We start from the raw sequence: 7,853 nt of genomic DNA, 5'->3' as shown, positions 1-7,853 counted from the left end.
GTGAATGTCGCGCAGACACGGAACGCATGCACAGACCGGTTTGGGTTAGGCAAGAAACAAACGGTATAGCTGGTCTCACGTGACGTTTTTTTTTCTTCTTTTCCCTTTCTCTTACCTCTCTCTCTCTCTTTTCGCATGCGCATAAGTTCGTGCTCGCTGCGAACGACACACCACAAGGCACTGCGCAGTGCTCCCGACCGGGTTGCAGAAATTAGGTGCCTTTTCTCATCTTCTAACCACCACCACCACCACCACAATAACGGTAAACGCCGGATGCAGTACGGACGCGTATTCTTTCATGTATACTTTATTTTTCTAACTTCTCTATGTCCGGCATGAAGGGAATGCTTGAACGAACCAGGCCGTCAGGACGGCATTCGCACTCGGTAGATTTAGACTGTCAAACGCCTGTGACCCATACCCGCATACCGCGGCGACCCGTGGCACATTACGGGTATGTGCCACACGTGTCTGGGGCAAAGGGTTCAACCTCGCATGCGACGAGATTTTTCCTTTATTCGTGTTATGACCAGACAGTCATAATCGTCAAACCATCTACCTTTGATATACTAACATTGGTGTATCCCAAGTTAAAGAGGTGATCACGAGAGCACCCAGACAGACGTGGGCGGCTAGACAGATAGACAAATAAATACGTAGAGAGAAGCGCTCAAAGTGTCCACAGTACGCAGAGAAATGCTTCGAAATTTAATATGAGCGTCCCATCTGGAATCGAACTCAACCATTCTACAGAGCCACGTCAGGCGTTGCATTGAAAAAAAAATTACACCATCTCCTACAAAAGGGAACCAAGTGTAGATGCAAAACATCGGACGTTTACGGCGGCGTTGCGCAAGCGATAAAGCCTGGGGAATGGGCAATGAGAGACAAGACTCCAATTCGACACATAGACACGCAGTCCACTAATAGTTAACGTGCTAACTACGAATTTTAATTGTTCAACAACGCACAGGAGAAATCTCCCATCGCTGGATCTTGACCTTGGAGATCCAGCACGACCAGTCGGTTAAACCCGCTCGCAGACGTTGCCTACGTTGGAGTTGCGAGGCGAGAGAGGGAGAGCGCAGGAGAGGAGAGAGGGGACGTGCGTGCTAAGGGTGGTCACGCCGCACACCGGATTGAACTCTACCGTAATACGTTTCGCACCTAATAGACCCAAGCAAGCCTAACGTTGGTGAAACGGCAATTGTGGTCGCAGTGCGGGCTACCCAATTTCGTAAACATTACACATACGTAGTCCAGTGACACAGGCGTCACGTCGAATAAACGTCAATTGTAGTTAGGCGCCATTATTTTGTGTACGCCACACTATGCAGAACTTTCATCCTCGCAAGCACAAGCACTACATTTCAGCTCACCGTTTCCGGTGTTGGTAATACACATGTCGCTGTAGGCATCATTACGCGACTGTAAACAACTGGTTATATAAAACATATGTGACTGTTCAACCTATGTCTGTGTCCACAAGATTTGCGCATATCTTTAGCACAATTTCGTAACGTCTCGCTGATTGAAGAAAATAAAACCACTTACGTTCCCTCCGTATGTTTCGCAGAACATCCATTCCTAAGGTACGTTGGATGTGCAAATCTCTTTCTATATTCTTTTTTGTGTATATTACCTATTGGGGTTTTGAGTCTCAAAACGATATGATCACGAGAGGCTTGGTAGTGGAGGGCTCCGGAAATTTCGCCCACCTGGGGTTCTTTAACGTGCACCCAAATATGAGCACACGGGCCTACAGCATTTTCGCCTCCACCGAAAATGCAGCCGCCGCGGCCGGGATTCGATCCCGCGACCTGCGAGTGAGCAGCCGAGTGTGCCTTAGCCACTAGACCACCGAGGCGGGTGTTTGTTGCATAACTTCTCTCTTTATCTATTTCGTTCTCAGCCTTTCTGCTTACTTCTCTTTTTCTTCTCCTTTCTATGATGCTCTTTGGCTATCTCTCTCTTTGTAATCTGCCTCTGGCCTATATTTTTCTGTTTTTCTATCTATCTATCTATCTATCTATCTATCTATCTATCTATCTATCTATCTATCTATCTATCTATCTATCTATCTAGCCATCTCTCTCTGTGGTCTTGGTGCTCGGTTGACCATCCTCCTTTCCGTCCTTCTCATCTTCATATGCTTCTACAACCACCCTGCTGTGCTGTACTACACAATTAAGGCTCTGATAGCATTGCTGGGTAGCCGAGTGGTGAAGACGCTCTGCATTCGGATCATGGGTACGCGAATTCTAATCTCGCCTCTGCAAAAAAAAAAAAAAAAAATTACCAATGAACTATTTTCATTCATTTCTCTCTCTGCCCTCGTTCTCTCACTCATCAAGTTGTTGCATTTATCGCCAGATACAGCGGCACCCATCTTCTGTTAGGGACTCGAACCCGCGACCTGCAGGACCAGCGATCGAGCCCCATAACCGCAACACCACCGCGACGGTTAAGGAGAGGATGAAGCCGGTGCGCGCTCGTTCATGATGATGGTGATAATTTAGTCTACGACACACGGCCAGCTTAGACCCTGCCGTTAAAATGAATGCTGGGAAGCCGGACCCCGACCGGGTTCCAGAGATAGCGAAATTCGGCCAACGCTGGCGTCCTACACGCACACTACTCGAGAGTCGGCAAGCTTGTTTCGATATCGCGGTTACAAAGATGCGATAAAAAAGAGCGGGTTTGACACTGTCCACATGGCCACTTCCCGGGCACAATGATAGCGTGTAGTCGCCAACGGACCTGGAATCACATACTTACGAAACTTACACTGCAAAATGTCGTGTACGCTCTCGAAGCGCTATCGTGTCTCGTTGTCGAACCTATATCGTTATCGCGAGAAGGCGCACTTGCATCGTTCCCAACGCCGTGGCAAAGGAGGAACTTAAACGCCGGTCCCGGTTGTATCGAACGGTGTTCGTAGCTTAGGGCTCGTTGTTTTCGAAAGCATTGTATTCCAACTCTTGAGAAGGAAAAAAAAAAACCAGCCAGTTCCACTTCACGGGCATTGTATTCCAACTCTTGAGAAAGAAAAAAAACCCAGCCAGTTCCACTTCACGAGCAATATCGAAACAGCGAGCGAAGGGAGTGCCCCTTTTTCATGTTTTTCAAGTCTCCTTTTCATTGGCGATTAGCTACGGCCGCTCTCGAGCGAACATCTCTGTTGGCTCGGCGACAATGTGCCCGTTCCTGCATCGGCTCCCGCTGACGCTCACGTCAGACGGCTTCTTTCTCGGGAGCAGTCTTGGCCACTACGAAAATGCAAACTTACAAAGAACAAATCCACCAAAAAATAGTCCCAGTGACATTTTTGGTGGAGCATAGCATACTTGTCGCCAAACGTATGGATTCCTCCGCTGAGCCTCGCTTTCGCCCGTCTCGACGCACCTCCCATTGGTTCACTCTTTCCTAAAGGCCTCACTCTCCTCCTTCTTGGCACGCCTCTCACTGGTTCACCAGTCAATCTCCACCCTTTCCACTGTCGGCCCGGACCTCCCCCTTCCTGCGTAGCCTCCCTGTCGCCACACTGCGATGCCACGTGGTCAGCGCTACGCCATCGGACGGGGAAGCTTCGACTTAGAACAGATGCATTCAAACTTGCGCCATGGCACAATGCTAGAGAAATAGGGGATTCTAGGCGCTGCGCCATGATTCTTCCTCTTCTAACCACTACCACCACCACTTGATTTTTTTTCCTAATTCGTTGTTTTTTGCTAGGCTATGCTTCACCCTTTTTCCCTCCTTTTCCTCATACTCTCCCCCCTCACTTCATTGTCCCACCCCCTTGGTATGCTGTAGTATACAAGGCTACGTAATGCTCGGCTACTATGCCCGGATAGCAGAGGCCTGGTGCGTACAAGACGACCGCAGCGTGACGGAGATGTGATATACTTGTTCGATGCCTTAACGCACATGTATGATGTGTGATCATTAGACTATCGCAGGTTGACTGCCAGTTGGGCATGTTGGTATAAGTTCATGACGAAGCAAGCGCCAATATGCAAGAAGACTTGGAAAGGACACAGGACGGAGCACTCTGTACTGTGTCCTTTCTAAGTCTTCGTACATATTGGCGCTTGTTTAACCATGAGACAATCTTAACCTGTAGTCGAGAGGGCAATAAAAATTAAAAAAAAAAGCCTCGATAACGGCGAGGTTACGAAGCTCGCATTCGCATTGTGGGTATGCGGGTTCAAACCCCACGTCGCAAATATATTCTTACAACAAATACTGTTATGAAATCCCGGCCAAGGGTCGATTCTGGCGCCGTAGTTGTGCGCCGCCGCCAGTGTCCGTAACCACTACTGCACGAAATGGGGGGGGGGGGGGGGGATAAACAACGAACACCAAGGACAGAATGAAAATCTAACCCGGGTGCTCTGCGTGGTAAGCCCGGTACTCTACCACAGAGCTGCGCCGGTGCCTGAAACTGCTTCGAACTGACCCTGTGCAGGTTACACAGTATGGTAAGGAATCACGTTAACATGCGTAATAAAACGTTTTAGAACAGTGCAGTAGAGTGGCAACCAGGCATCCAACAATGCCAATTGCGTAAAGAGTGGGCCGTTGAGTGCTCCATGATGGTGATTCCCGTAAGAATGGAACAACCCACCACGCGGGAACGATCCCATTACAAAGGTCTCAAGCATAATTCTTCGTCGTCGTGAGACACTAGCCTCAACAAATTTCATATAATGTCTTACAGATGTGTAGCGGGTACCGCGCTTTAAAAAAGAACTACGAAAATGGCATTATAAACATTTGATGACCCCACACAAAAATTTTGATGATTTATGGCGTAGTGGGTACCCTGCATATGCGCTTCTAGTTGTTGCTCCAAGAGTGTTTAAAAGAGGATCATAGAAAGGCCCCTCTTCCAGCTTTCGCTGTTTTCAAATAAGAGTTCGCTCTCTTTTTTTTTTTTTTTTTTTGACCCGCCGCGGTGTTGCAGTGGCTATGGCGTTCAACTGCTAACCCCAAGGTCGCGGGATCGAATCCCGGCTGCGGCGGCTGCATTTTCGATGGAAACTAAAATGTCTGAGGCTAGTGTACTTGCATTTGGGGGCCAGTTTTATACAAGAACCCCAGGTGGCCGAAAGTTCCGTAGCCCTCCGATACAGCGTCTCTCATAATCATATTGTGGTCCTGGGACGCTATACCCCAAATTTTGTTGTTATTAATATAGTTTTTTTTTTGTTGCAATGAGCCCTAAACAAGAGAGCAAATGCCAAGCGTTTTCTCATAACAAGGCATAACAAGCTGAGGGCGCCCCGCCGCGGTGGTTTAGTGGCTATGGTACTCGGCTGCTGACCCGCAGGGCGCGGGTTCGTATCCCGGCTGCGGCGGCTGCATTTCCGATGGAGGCGGAAATGTTGTAGGCCCGTGTGCTCAGATTTGGGTGCACGTTAAAGAACCCCAGGTGGTCTAAATTTCCGGAGCCCTCCACTACGGCGTCTCTCATAATCATATAGTGGTTTTGGGACGTTAAACCCCACATATCAATCACCAAGCTGAGGGCATTACGCAGTTAAGTGTGATACTTCGGCCTTAACTTGGTCCTCTATTAGTAAACATATGGTGAAATCGACGTCATCAGAGTTCTCGGAGTACAATCAATCAATACAAACAGAATCATTGTTGCACTTCCGTGTCCCTCTGAGTGCATTACTTTTTTACCTTCCCCTCGCTATCGCCAAACGAACTCAGCTGCCATGGCGCAGCGAGGCATACTACGAACCCCACAGGTTAAGATTTCGCCTCCCATCTTGATCTCCACCGCTTACTCGACGTGTTTCGCAGCGGACAATCGACGTCCGCCACTGGACCGTAACCCCGGTCGGGCGATGGGCAACACGCAGATTCCCGCGTCGACCACAAGTCAGCAACACACGTGTCTGTACTCAGATTTGGGTGCACGTTAAAGAACCCCAGGTGGTCAAAATTTCCGGAGCCCTCCACTACGGCGTCTCTCATAATCAAATGGTGGTTTTGGGACGTTAAACCCCACATATCAATCAATCAATCAATCAGCAACGCACGTGTCGAGCCACATATGCGCAAAGCACGACAGCTCGCCAGAAAGCTTGAAGGTGAGCTCCAGGCATGTAACATGCACATGGGGACTTTCGCTCGATTGGAACGTGTGCATCAGGTATGCGCTTATGCAATTGTATAGTCGGGGCCGCAATTTCGTTGAACGTCCAGCACGGTGAAAAATCTCGAGCTTTATGCCAACACGCTCGCCTCAAGATAGCACAGTGGAAGATGTGAATCACACTACAAAAATTAACAAAATAATGATTGTAATACCAATATTAATAATAAATGAAACTAGCACTACGCCATGCGAAGCTCCAAACAGAGAAACTGGGCAATTGTGGACGATTAACTGCTTGCTTATATAGGCCGTTTCTAGGATTTAGCCACATGGACCATAAGTGACACCTACCATTTTTCTTTCCATTGCACGCTGCGTCGTCCTCAATTTAAGCTGACTTACAAAGAGGGTTCAGCTTAAATTGAGGACGACGCAGCGTGCAATGGAGAGAAAAATGGTAGGTGTAACCTTAAGAGACAAGAAGAGAGCAGAGTGGATTAGGGAACAAACGAGGGTTAAGGATATCATAGCTGAAATCAAGAAGGAATGGACATGGGCCGGGCATGTAGCGCGTAGACAGGATAACCGCTGGTCGTTAAGGGTTACTAACTGGATTCCCAGAGAAGGCAAGCGGGTTAGGGGGAGACAGAAGGTTAGGTGGGCAGATGAGATTAAGAAGTTTGCGGGTATAAATTGGCAGCAGCAAGCACAGGACCGGGTTAACTGGCGGAGCATAGGAGAGGCCTTTGTCCTGCAGTGGACGTAGTCAGGCTGATGACGATGATGACCATAAGTGACGGAGGTTCCTCGGTAGTTGCTGGGCTTTAGGAATGTTAGGTTAGGTTGTTTCTACGTCGATTCTCAGCGCAGAGAGGTTCTAGTGAAACCGCAGACAGTCACGACACGGATGTCCCAACTGCAGAGACAAAAAGCTCGCGCCGAAACCAAACGTTTGCCACCTCTCCTAGATCTACAGTCACGTCGTTGCTTTCTGCCCAAGTTACAAGCACTCCCCGCATCCCACCACGGCGCAACACGGGCACGCGGCGGGACACCTGCCCGTGTTGCACTGCGGTGGGGGAGGCGGGGAGCGCTTGTGTGACGCCGTTCCATGCGCTTCCCGCACAGCCGCAAAGCACGTGCCGTGACCCCCCCCCCTCCCCACGTACGCAAGCGGGGAACAAATAAGCCAATTGGCGACGTTGCGGAGGGTGAAAGAGTGTCGCCGATTGGCTTATTTGTCCCCCGCTTGGGTGCGGTAGGGGTCCCGGCATGTGCGTTGCGGCTGTGCGGGAAGCGCGTGGAACGGCCCGTAGGGAGCAACGACCTGCGGCTGTGCGAGAAGTGCGCGCAGAGGCCCTAAACAATACCGAAACCCGCGCATCGATTGGTTCTTAACACTTCCCCCCTTTCATTTAAAAACAGCGCTTTAACTATACAAAAGCAAGTGATATTAGGCGCTCCCCCACAGTGATATGTAGGCGCGCATTTTGAACTGACGCAAAGTTGTTCTAAATTAACGACGCTTTAATTAGGCCATGTTTCGCAGCATTTACGATTCGATTTCAGTACTACCCGACACATAGCCACATACCGTAAAAAGTCTCGAACGAAACTTTCACTGGCAGGGGTCTTGTAAGTTTTCTGCCGTCGACTCGAAAGGTACGATTTGCAAGCGCGAAATGAGCCGGGTCTGTTTTCGGGCTACCCACAAAAGTAGCATGCTTAGGTACAGCGT

This window comes from Rhipicephalus microplus, chromosome 7, assembly GCF_043290135.1.
Source record: "Rhipicephalus microplus isolate Deutch F79 chromosome 7, USDA_Rmic, whole genome shotgun sequence".
Lineage (NCBI taxonomy): Eukaryota > Metazoa > Arthropoda > Arachnida > Ixodida > Ixodidae > Rhipicephalus > Rhipicephalus microplus.
This window is presented reverse-complemented; position numbering follows the sequence as displayed.